The sequence below is a fragment of the Hyperolius riggenbachi genome, chromosome 3 (genome assembly GCF_040937935.1).
Source record: "Hyperolius riggenbachi isolate aHypRig1 chromosome 3, aHypRig1.pri, whole genome shotgun sequence".
Classification (NCBI taxonomy): Eukaryota; Metazoa; Chordata; class Amphibia; order Anura; family Hyperoliidae; genus Hyperolius; species Hyperolius riggenbachi.
In genome coordinates, this window is record NC_090648.1 from 120,878,948 (window position 1) to 120,891,956 (window position 13,009).

Below are 13,009 nucleotides of genomic sequence, written 5' to 3' on the forward strand. Positions count from 1 at the left end.
TTATAGCAAGGTTTTCATGCATTTAGGCCTCTTGCAGTCACATCTGTGTGGGGGAATTAAAAGAAATAGTGACCTTTATCTGGACATACCTCATCCTCACAATATCATTGCCATTATCTGATCCGAGGGACAGCATGGACCATTCAGCATCTCAAGGCTGGCAGTATGAAAGCAGTCGCCTGTTCCCTACTTTACAATGCAGACTAATGGCAATATACAGGTAGCAGGGCTTACAGGGCACCATAAGCAATATATGACATCAGGGGCATAACTACAAATCATGGGGCCTCCCAGCAAAACTTTGATGGGGCATCCTTAATGTTCACAACCCCTCACAGCCTGGGGGCCAATCTTACTTGGGCCATAAAACAAGTGTGGCCAGCAGGATCTTTACATTAAACATGTAGCCACAAAAACACCTGATCTGGAGTATTGGGAGGGAAGGTTAGTGTTTGGGGCACCTCCTGCAGGCGCAGGGGCTGCTCCCCTGTAGTTACACCCCTGATAAACATGCATATGTACAGTCCCAAATCTACAGAGAACTAGGCTGTGTTTTGTATTTTTGTCCCTCACTCTAAAGGTTAAAAGCCCATTGTCCAAAACTAGTGTAGGGTAACTCCTGCTCATAACTAAAGATAAATGTGTGGCTGAGACAAACACACCTGAGTGCAGGGAAACTGGCAAATTCGGTAGTTCAAGATCTGTCTGTATCTGAGCTAATTACTTAAAAAAAAAAAACTACCACTGTGTACCTCAGTCAGCTTTTACAGGTGGATTTCAACATTTAAATACAAAATCAGACTATGGAATTCCAGGAAAGTCTTATCTGGGATTAGGGATACAATTGTTTATTTCATCAGTTTAATTTGACTTCAAGTTTGCTTTAAGAAGTGGTTTATTTTAGAGATACAGCTTAAAGAGAACCCGAGGCAGAATTTGTAAATCTTAATAGGACACAGAGGCATGTTCAGTGCACAATGACATGCCTCTGTGTCCTTCTATTGCCGCCGCTAGTCCCCCCCCCCCCCCCCCCGGCTCATCTGTCCCACGGAGGTGGGGAGCGGCGGGGGGGGGGGGAGCATGTAATGGAGGAGGACGATGATTAACAAGCTACAGGTAAATAGCAGGATAGCGATAAGCAGATTGTTGCTAGCCTGGAGCTATTTTAGGGGGGACAGCGGAGCCATGGGGGGGGGAGGGGACTAGCGGCTGCAATAGAAGGACACAGAGGCATGTCATTGTGCACAGAATATGTGTGATGATTTGCTCAGCTGCCTGTGCAGGCAGCCAGCCTTTTGACCATTGTGTAGGTTTGCATGCTGCAGGACTCTGGAAAGAAGAGCTTCTGTCAGTTTTGCAGCTTGTGCTTGCAGAGGAATTTGCATACGTTGTCATGCAAATTGCCTGGCCACATTCATTGGAGGCGTGTACTATAAGTACTATGTCTTTCCCACAATGCTTCGCTGTTCATAAGGATTTCATCCTATGTAACACTCCTGGTGGGGTGTCAGTCTTGCTCTCTGTTTGAACATCAGCTTAGAGTAATTCCTGAATCTGCGCTGGGTAGATTTCCCTAGTGCAGTTAGGATTGTATTATCTGTATTGCCTGTTCTGTCTTGTCTTGCCTGTTGCCATTGTCCAGTCCCTACGGTGGTCGACAGGAAATGGTTCTGATCTCTGTTCTTGGAGAAGAGCTGGTGCAGCGGTTGCTACCAGCTATCTCTTCTGTTCTGTCTCCTGGGATCGCGCTAGCTACTTTTCGCTAGCGCTGGGGATCCTTCTGTTCTGTCTCCTGGGATCGCGCTAGCTACTTTTCGCTAGCGCTGGGGATCCTTCTGTTCTGTCTCCTGGGATCGCGCTAGCTACTTTTCGCTAGCGCTGGGGATCCTTCTGTTCTGCTACTCTGTACCTGGATCGCGCTAGCCACTTTTCGCTAGTGCTGTGGATCCTATCTCTCGCTTGTCCCTGTTTTCGTGTGTCTGTCTTATCTGCTACGACCGCTTGCTGGAGGCTCGGTGAGGTAACCGTTAAGCAAGCGTTCGCGTCCTCTGTTTCATGTTTGTCTGTCGATGGTTAGTTAGGCGTACTTGTCTCTATTGTGCTTATCACGTGGAGACCGCGCATAACCGCGTGCACTGTTGCGAATGAGTGCGGTGTTCACGGTTAGCTAGCGTTTGTTGTTTTCCGCATCTTCTCATTGTATTATTTACTGTGCCTTTGCTACCCTCGTATTCTGTCCTGATCTGCCTTGTGTCACGTCTGGCGATCGCACCTCTCGCGATCGCGTTCCTATTTCATATCTGCTGTTGTGTGTGCGCGGTCGCGGGGTGGCGACTGGATTGGCGCACACACATACAACCTGTCCCTTTGCTCGTTCTCATTCGCAATCGCCTCTCTTGCGATTGCGTTCTGCGCTTCGTACAATTCCTGTCTGGCATTTGTGGAGGTACAGAGGATTGGTTCCTCTGCACTCCCCAGCGCCATCTGCCGACAGGAATTTCCCTCTACAGGTGCGTAGCACCTTTTGCTGGGTGCCTGCAATTACACGCTTGTGGAGGATTTCCGCCGTGTCAGCGCACGCGTTGTGCGCTGATCACGGAGAAAGTTCCACAATCGTTACAATATGCCTCTGTGTCCTATTAAGATTTACAAATTCCACCTCGGGTTCTCCTTCAAGTAAACCTGTATTAAAGGACACCTGAATTGAAATCCCTCCCAGTTCAGGTGTGCTTTAAAACAGTGTTCCCCAACCCTGTCCTCAAGGCCCACCAACAGTGCATGTTTTGTGGAAATCCGCAGAGGTAGTTATTCAGCTCTGCTGAGACACTGATTACCTCACCTGTGATTGTGGGTGGTTTCCTGCAAAACATGTACTGTTGGTGGGCCTCGAGGACAGGGTTGGGGAACTCTGCTTTAAAACATAAAAGAAAGCCTTTACCTCAGTAGAGGGAAGCTTTTGTATAATCCAGAGCCGACAAGAGCTTGTTGAATATGATCTTGTAGCTGCGCTCCTGGCCTTGTACTAGCATGGCCATACTGTGCATGCGCTAGTACAGTCCCTGCCTGTGCAGTAGCATGAAGCCATTTGTGCATGACTTTTTCCTCTCTTCCCAAGTGATGCTGTGCAGGTGTGGGCCGTGTTTGCTGCACACATACACGGATGGGCGCACAGCCCCAAAGAGAATAAGGGTCCTGACCAGCAGCAGTGGTGTCAAGGAGGACATCAGAAGCCGTACTTGGGTAAGTTGGTATTTCTTTTTCCCTTACACGTTTTCTTTAAAGTATAAAGACAGGTCCCTTGGGAAATGGCGAGAACTAGGGATGATCAATGAGATGCAAATATTTCAGATTTTATGCAGGATTATGTACATTTTTATGCAAATATATGCAGCTTGAAACCGGACCAATCAAGTTCCACCCAGGTTTAAATTGGCTGGTCCATTTTCAAGCTGCCTATACACTCACCTAAAGGATTATTAGGAACCCCATACTAATAGTGTTTGACCCCCTTTCGCCTTCTGAACTGTCTTAATTCTACGTGGTATTGATTCAACAAGGTGCTGAAAGCATTCTTTAGAAATGTTGGGCCATATTGATAGGATAGCATCTTGCAGTTGATGGAGATTTGTGGGATGCACATTCAGGGCACGAAGCTCCCGTTCCACCACATCCCAAAGATGATCTATTGGGTTGAGATCTGGTGACTGTGGGGGCCATTTTAGTACAGTGAACTCATTTTAATGTTCAAGAAACCAATTTGAAATGATTCAAGCTTTGTGACATGGTGCATTATCCTGCTGGAAGTAGCCATCAGAGGATGGGTACATGGTGGTCATGAAGAGATGGACATGGTCAGAAACAATGTTCAGGTATCCGTGGCATTTAAACGATGCCCAGTTGGCACTAAGGGGCCTAAAGGTGCCAAGAAAACATCCCCCACACCATTACACCACCACCCTGCACAGTGGTAACAATGCAACCATGTTGACGCCAAATTCTGACTCTACCATTTTAATGTCTCAATAGAAATCGAGACTCATCAGACCAGGCAACATTTTTCCAGTCTTCAACTGTCCAATTTTGGTGAGCTCGTGCAAATTGTAGCCTCTTTTTTCTATCTGTAGTGGAGATGAGTGGTACCCGGTGGGGTCTTCTGCTGTTGTAGCCCATCCACCTCAAGGTTGTGCGTGTTGTGGCTCCACAAATGCTTTGCTGCAAACCTCGGTTGTAACGAGTGGTTATTTCAGTCAACGTTGCTCTTCTATCAGCTTGAATCAGTCAGCCCATTCTCCTCTGACCTCTAGCATCAATAAGGCATTTTCGCCCATAGGACTGCCGCATACTGGATTTTTTTTACTTTTCACACCATTCTTTGTAAACCCTAGAAATGGTTGTGCGTGAAAATTCCAGTAACTGAGCAGATTGTGAAATACTCAGACCGGCCTGTCTGGCACCAACAACCATGTCACGCTCAAAATTGCTTTAACCACCTTAGCGGTATGGACGAGCTCAGCTCGTCCATTACTGCCAGAGGGTGCCGCTCAGGCCCTGCTGGACCGATTTTAATGAAATAAAGTGCAGCACACGCAGCCGGCACTTTGCCAGCCGCGTGTGCTGCCTGATCGCCGCCGCTCTGCGGCGATCCGCTGCGAGCAGCGGCGAAAGAGGGTCCCCCCAGCCGCCTGAGCCCTGCACAGCCGGAACAAATAGTTCCGGCCAGCTCTAAGGGCTGGATCGGAGGCGGCTGACGTCAGGACGTCGGCTGACGTCCATGACGTCACTCCGCTCGTCGCCATGGCGACGAAGTAAGCAAAACACGGAAGGCCGCTCATTGCGGCCTTCCGTGTTACTTTTGGCCGCCGGAGGCGATCAGAAGAACGCCTCCGGAGCGCCCTCTGGTGGGCTTTCATGCAGCCAACTTTCAGTTGGCTGCATGAAATAGTTTTTTTTTTAATTTAAAAAAAACCCTCCCGCAGCCACCCTGGCGATCTTAATAGAACGCCAGGGTGGTTAATCACCTTTCTTTCACATTCTGACATTGTTTGGAGTTCAGGAGATTGTCTTGACCAGGACCACAACCCTAAATGCATTGAAGCAACTGCCATGCGATTGGTTGATTAGATAATTGCATTAATGAGTAATTGAACAGGTATTCCTAATAATCCTTTGAGTGTATTTGCATAATACTTTACATAAATTTGCATGAATTCAGAAATATTTGCATCTCCTTGATCATCTCTAGCTAGAACCCTGGTCAAGACTGTATAGCTTTTGGTGTCTTCAGTGGAAAGATTTGCCCTCACTCTCTGTGCTGTAGACCAGGCCACATGGTACTGAAAGTGGAGAGACAAACATGAAGACACTACAGAATTACAGATGTTGTATTGCTCTTCTGCATTACCACATAAGGTGTTACTCTTGTTTCATGTATCCCCTGTGCATAGATTTCATCTCCCTTTTTTTATCGTTGACTCTCATCCCAGGAACAGGAAGTTACAAATTACAATAAGGTCTGAAAAAGAGGCGCCTATCCAATTAACAAAAAGGATGCAAATAAGTACCTCACCCTTAAAACTAATAGGTTGAGGACAAAGTAAAAAATAATTGATAAAATCCCTGAATCATTACTTTGTTCCTGCTAAAGTAGGTAAATATCCCCCTCTATATTTTGTAGTTTTAGGAAAACTTCCAATACTTTTATGCAAGCATGAACTGTGTCCATTTGAACCAGATGTGATGGAACCAATGCTGTCACTGTAAAGTACATTTTCTACGGCTGCAGATTAAACCTCCTTTCCTCCAACCTCAAAGGGTACCCTCAAGTCTTTTGTGGTGGTTTTAAAATAAACACTTTTTTTCTAATTTTTTCAGTATAAAGCTATCTACAGTATATATTTATACAAGGCAATTCTATGCCTTTGATATATTCTCGAAGGTAAATAATTTAATTTAAAGCCTTAATTATTGCTAGTTGTTTTTTATGCGTATTGTCAAGATGAAAACATGATTCTCAGTGCACAGGGTGTTTACAAAATAATTACATAAAAGAACAGTGAGATGGTTTCTTAATGCTGGCAGGACAGATTGATTAAAGCCTTTTACAAACACTCTAGAAAGGCTGCAAAAAGGGTTAAATATTTCAGTGAACACTAAAGCAGGCCATACACTGGCTCGATTCATGGCTGTTTCGACAGCAGATCCGATCCTGGGATCGGATCTGCTGCCAATCGCTTGCGCTAAACGCACCCGCCGATCCGATTCCCTCCCGAAATCGGATCGGTCCGTCGATCGCGCCGTGCGGGAAATTACCCTCGATCGCCCGCCGGTAGGAGCGCGTCGCTTGCGGCGTACGATTCGGGCCCGATCCGAGCATGTATACATTACCTGAAGCTGGCTCCGGGGTCCTCTTCTCCTCGCTGCACCGCATTTCCGCATGTCCCAGTGTACGCTTATACTACCTGTGTCACTCCGGTGACCAGGAAGTTGAAATAGAGGGCGCTCTATTTGAACTTCCTGGTCACGGAGTAACACAGGAAGCGCCGGGATGGAGCAAGAACAGCGGTGCGGTGCAGTGCGGAGAAGACGCCCGGGAGCCAGCCTCAGGTAATGTATACGGGGGGGGGGGGGGGGACAGGCGGCAGGAGCAGCTGAACAGATTGTGATCGGTTTCAGGCTGAAATCGATTCACAATCTGTTTGCAGTAAAGGCAGCCATACGATCCCTATCTGATCAGATTCGATCAGATAGGGATCTGTCAGCTGGTCGATCTAATGGCACATCGACCAGTGTATGGCCACCTTAAGGGTGGCCACTAACGATCCAATCTTTTTCATCCAATCTTACCATTTCTATGTAATATAAGGGAACTGCCTATAGTATATATTCAATATATTCACTCAATTTACTCTTCTACTACATAGATTTGGTAAGATTGGATGAAAAAGATTGGATCGTTAGTGGCCTCCATAAGCCATGCCTCCGAACATTTTGAGATAAGAAAGAGGGACACTTAAGCCATGCCCCTAATCACGCCCCCCGCACACCCCTAGTCACGCATACTATAAATATTTCATAAGAAAAATATGTTGTGTTATAATTCAAACCACACTGGTCTTTTTCTATCCTTGTGCATTTTCCTTCATATTACATATAAAAATAAGAAATCTATCAAAGGAAAGGGAATAAAGTTTAGAGTGAGTTAAACACATATTTCAGGAGAAAAATACATATATTATATATATATATATATATATATATATATATATATATATATATATATATATAATGTGTGTACATTAGTCCTGAAAGAGGGACAAATGAGGATGAAAGAGTGACAGAGGCACTGGGTTCCAAAAGAAGGATAGTTGGGAGCTCTGACTAAGCTAGAAGAAATGGCAGAGCTGTAGTGCTGCAATGGGAGGAGGTGGGCCAGGTCTGGTGATCTCCAGAGTGATGGGGGGGAGGGACCTCCCACTCTTCTGGAAATGAGGAGCTACTGGATGCTGCCAGGCAGGAGCTTTCAGTACATTAATCGCAAAACATACAGAGGAGCATTGCACAAAACATTGTGCATTGGCAGGTAATGCAAATTTACTATCATATGCATCTGTAGCTCAGCCCCATTGCCACTGTAATACGATATTATGTGTTGCAGCACGGTAATGAAGAAGATCAAAATGTCACACTTTGATGCCTTACCAGACTAGATCTGCCAATAGCCCCCCTAGTGGCTTGCCCAAAATGCGCCCATATAACCGGGGGGCTTGGGGGCGAAAGTGTTGGACTTATTCTGATACTTTAATTTAATTTTCAAACATCTCTTTATTGAGGCAAAAAGTCAGGTAATACAAACGTGGAATCGACCAACATTGTTACAGAAGGCATATTTAGAAAAACATAGTGTGGTCAAGATAATAACAGGGAAGCAAATTATGCATAAGAAGCAAGTCATAGGTAATTACATCTTACCAAAATACAATTCAAAAATTGCTATTACATATATATTTAAGTGTTGAATTGGAGAAAATGATCAAACTGATGGTGAAATAGAACGGTGTCCACTGGTCCTTATTCAGGTTCAGCTAATGAATAAGAGTTGGGTTTAGTACAACTTGTCAGGGGATCAAGGATGTAAAAAGTGGCTTATCTCAAGTAATCACTAAAAAGAGAGCGAATTTGCCCAGGGAGACTATGAGACAATACCTGATACTTTAATTTAAAGGAGATGACATTGTGCCGGATTTTATCGTCAACAGCACCCCCATCGGCAGCCATGTTTTCCTATGCTGGATACTAGTATACTACTCCCTCTGTATAAAACAGTTTTAGGCACCACAGTATAGAAAGGACATCAACTTTCTAGAATGGGTACAAAGATGGCAAAATAAATTAATCAGAGGGATGGAAGATTTTACTTACTAAGAAAAGCTGAACAAACTGGGTTTATTTAGCCTGGAAAAAAGGCGACTGAGAGGTGGCCTGATTAACATGTATAAATACATCAGAGGGCCATACAAAAGCTTGGCAGATGAGCTTTTAGTCCCTAGGGTCGGGAGTCAGAAAGCGATTTTTCCCATTTTAGGCTCATTGGCCCAGGCCTTGTACGGTTTTTCACCTTCCCCTGCATCAACTTTCGATATGTGCGGGTTCTGGATGGTTTGTTTGTGATTTTTTGTTTGTTTTTTCCTTCTGGTCGAACTTGATGGACGGATGTCTCTTTTCAACCAAACTATGTTATTATGTGCGTCATTGGACCTATACTGGAAAATGCCAATGTCTGATGTAGGATTGGAAAGGGTTAAATCACACCTCTAAAACAAGCGTGCAGCCAGTGAAGCCAGACTTTGGTCAGAGCACCGGCTCTGTATACTTGTTAGGCATTGGTTAAGCACAACCGCAAAGTAATTGGCATTTTTACAAAGGGAATAAAGATGGTAGCCCCCATATCCCTCTCACTACAGCATTCCTTTAAACACAAAATGCTAAAAAAAAACAAAAAAACACACAACAAAAAAAACACTGTATCTCCACTTCAGCTGCAGCATTTCCTGAGAGGCAGCTGCTCCTCTGTTAGCTCTGCCTTGCCATAGAGATGAATTGGAACACTTAGCTAGATGGATTTTAGGCAGTTATAAAGTGTTTACAGCAGAGCGCTCCCATCTGCGCTCAGCAGGGGTTAAAGAGTTAACCTTACCCACTCCGACAATCACTTATCAAACACCTGGAAACTGGTGCAGGCATGGAGATAAACAGTTGCCACAACAAATTATTGTAGGTGTCTGGATTAGGGCATCAGCTAATGCGCACATTAGCAGTTCTGTCAGCTTCGTTTAGACAAAATAATTACAGGGTTATATTTAGAGACTGAAATAGCTGTGCCATTAGAAAAATGGAAAGTGGATTGTTTAAGCTACTTTGATTTCTTGTGACATTCATGTAAAAGGATAACAGTACTTAAAGCATAAAGGGGGCAATTCATCTCTGACCTGCCCCCTGATCCATAATCCCCTAAAGAGACTTGAAGCCACCTCTTTGGCTGCCTCTTGTTTCTAAACACTCCAGTTAGGGAGGGATCTCACTTGCATCTGCGGGAATTGCAGACAATTTCTTCCCAAGCGTTTAACAGCACAATTGTGCTTTTTGCAGAGCATTTTAACTTGCAATATTTGTTTACGGTAGCCATTCATTTCAATGAAAAACATGCTTGTGTGGGTAAGTAGTGCAGGTTGTGTGAAATAATGCTATGCGGAAACACATATGCCTCCGGAAAACACAGCTGCACCACAGACTACACACAAGTGCTTTAGATTTTCTCAATTCACTGGGATGCAGCACTGTCTTTGTCCCGCACCATCCTACAGGACGGTGCAAACGCCATCCTTCCTGATCTCCTGTTGGTGGCGATCCTTGGTAGTGTTCATGTGGTGCACGGCTCTGTTTATTGGGTTGCTAGGTGGGGGGGGGGGGGGGGGGGCGCTAGAGTGCTGGCATTTAAGGCCTGGTTAATCAGCATTCATGACTACTTGCTCTTAGAGCTCCAGTGTAGTTGTCACACTGTTCCAGCATCCCATCTATCAACCTGTCCCTATCCTCCTTCTGGGCCCCAGCTTTAATTCAGTTTCCTTGTCCAGTCAGTCAGTCTTGTTACCCTGTCTGACCTAACAGTCCAGCTATTATGTCCTTCCAGCCACACGCCTGCAATCCCTGTCCTGTCCTGCCTGAAAGTTCAGTCTGCCTCTGTCTTGCTAGCAGTGGCATAGCAAAGTGGCAGTGGATATTAGTGGCATAGCCTAGTACTGGGGCCCAAAGCTCCTTAGCTACGCCACTGCTTGCTAGCCTGATGGTCCAACATGTAACCTGTCCCTATGCAGACTGTTTGTCTAGTCTGCAACCTGTCCCTGTGCTGACTGTCCGTCCAGTCTGCAACCTGTCCCTGTGCTGACTGTCCGTCCAGTCTGCAATCTGTCCTTGTGCTGACTGTCAGACCAATGTGTAACCTGTCCCTGTGCTGATTGTCAGTCCATTATGCAGCCTGTCCCTGTGCTGACTGTCAGTCCAATATGCAACCTGTCCCTGTGCTGACTGTCAGCCCAATATGCAACCTGTCCCTGTGCTGACTGTCAGCCCAATATGCAACCTGTCCCTGTGCTGACTGTCAGTCCAATGTGCAACCTGTCCCTTTGCTGATTGGCAGTCCATTATGCCGCCTGTCCCTGTGCTGACTGTCAGCCCAATATGCAACCTGTCCCTGTGCTGATTGTCAGTCCATTATGCAACCTGTCCCTGTGCTGACTGTCAGCCCAATATGCAACCTGTCCCTGTGCTGACTGTCAGTCCATTATGCAACCTGTCCCTGTGCTGACTGTCAGTCCATTATGCAACCTGTCCCTGGGCTGACTGTCAGTCCAATATGCAACTTGTCCCTGTGCTGACTGTGTCAGCCCAATATGCAACCTGTGCTGACTGTCAGCCCAATATGCAACCTGTCCCTGTGCTGACTGTCAGTCCAATCTTCAACCTGTCCCTGTGCTGACTGTCAGTCCAATATGCAACTTGTCTCTGTGCTGACTGTCAGTCCATTATGCAACCTGTCTCTGTGCTGACTGTCAATCCATTATGCAACCTGTCCCTGTACTGACTGTCAGTCCAATATGCAGCTTGTCTCTGTGCTGACTGTCAGTCCATTATGCAACTTATCTCTGTGCTGACTGTCACTCCAATATGCAACTTGTCTCTGTGCTGACTGTCAGTCCAATATGCAACTTGTCTCTGTGCTGACTGTCAGTCCAGTCTGCAGCCTGTCCCTGTGCTGACTGTCAGCCCAATATGCAACCTGTCCCTGTGCTGACTGTCAGTCCAATCTTCAACCTGTCTCTGTGCTGACTGTCAGTCCAGTCTGCAGCCTGTCCCTAAGCTCATAGCCGGCCTTTGACCTGAGCGATCAGAGTGGTCGCTCAGGGCGCCGGCTTCCAAGTGCGCACGTGCATAGCACAGTGTCGCTGCTTGCCACCCCACTCTGTCTCTCCCCGCCTCTGCAGCTCCACTCCTGTCTGTAATTAGAGCAGGGCTACAAGAAAATGGCAGCCTATGCCTGGCTACCTATGGGGGGAGACCTACACCTGACTTACTATACTGAGGGGACCTATACCTGGCTACCTACCTATACTGAGTCTGAGGGCCTTTTTTTTGGGGGGGGGGGGGGGGGGGCACACTGCAGGTATACTGCGCGGCTATCATTCCAAATTGGGAAGGGGGGTCTAACTGTCCCACTGATTGTTTTTATTAATATTCCTGAAAGGCTCTAGCCTTCATTTTGAAGTGTATTCAGGATAATGCACTCTTTCCATCCATTTTGTGGTTACTATTAGTATTTATTTTTTTTTATTATACATATGTGATGCGTTACAGAGATCTGAGTATTTGGTGTGATGTGTCACACGACTTCAAAAAGGTTGTGAACCACTGTCCACTGTCTTATTTCAAAAAGTTGAGAGGTATGCAGTGTGCATAGTACAAGCTGTTACTCTGTGCCTACAGTGATAGTGAACTAGCTACAATGTGTACTTATAGCTGTCTGAATTATGTCATTCTGAGTTGTCCTCCACTGCATCTACAGTGTTATTTCTCCCTTGTATTGTTATCAATTCTCTTTCTCCTTTCCTAATTCATGTGCAGATCAGAGTATGGGCTAGTGATGGGTCATTTTTTTCCGGCAAACCAGCATTTGAAAACCGAGCTGAAATCAGTCATGCGAGTTACATCATTGATCAGGGCTTGATTTTAAACCATATAGCCAAAATCGGAAGCAGGAAATTTGGGCGCATGAGGCAGGTGGACAAAAAGGGCGCCGCCATTCACTCCCATAATAAATATCGTTTAATGGGCGCCCAACAGGAAAAAAGGGCGCCGGAGAAAAATAACGTTTTAAAAGCGGCGCCCGGAGAGTTTTAATGTTTTAGAACTGCTTCTCATGATTACCCATTATTTAATGATTTATAATTTTTTAAACATTATTTTTAAACGAAAAACAGTACAATTTTTTTTTAAAAAACATTTTTAAACGAAAAACCGCACCATATTTTTTTTAAAACGTTATTAATGCTTATCACTGGGGGGTCTTAGGTTTAGGCATCACAAGGAGGGTCTTAGGTTTAGGCACCACCAGGGGGGTCTTAGGTTTAGGCACCAACAGGGGGGTCTTAGGTTTAGGCACCAACAGGGGGGGTCTTAGGTTTAGGCACCAACAGGGGGGTCTTAGGTTTAGGAACCAACAGGGGGGTCTTAGGGTTAGGCACCAACAGGGGGGTCTAGGGGTTAGGGATAGGTACAGGGAGGGTTCTGTGTGAGAGTAGGGTTAGGTATAGCTTTAGTAAAATTCTTATTAATGTTTTATAAAACGTTATTATAAATTTCACTTTTTAAACAGGGAAGATTAACGTTTTTAAAATTGCCGATTTCATACACGTTATTTAATGATTTATAACTTTATAAAACATTATTTTTAAACGAA

General features: G+C 45.4%; 1 protein-coding gene across 1 annotated transcript in view; it reads right to left on the reverse strand.

Moving 5' to 3' along the window:
* Positions 1-13,009, reverse strand: part of LOC137562974 (STE20-like serine/threonine-protein kinase) — a 104,304-nt gene that overhangs the window by 29,248 nt on the left and 62,047 nt on the right. The window lies entirely within an intron of this gene.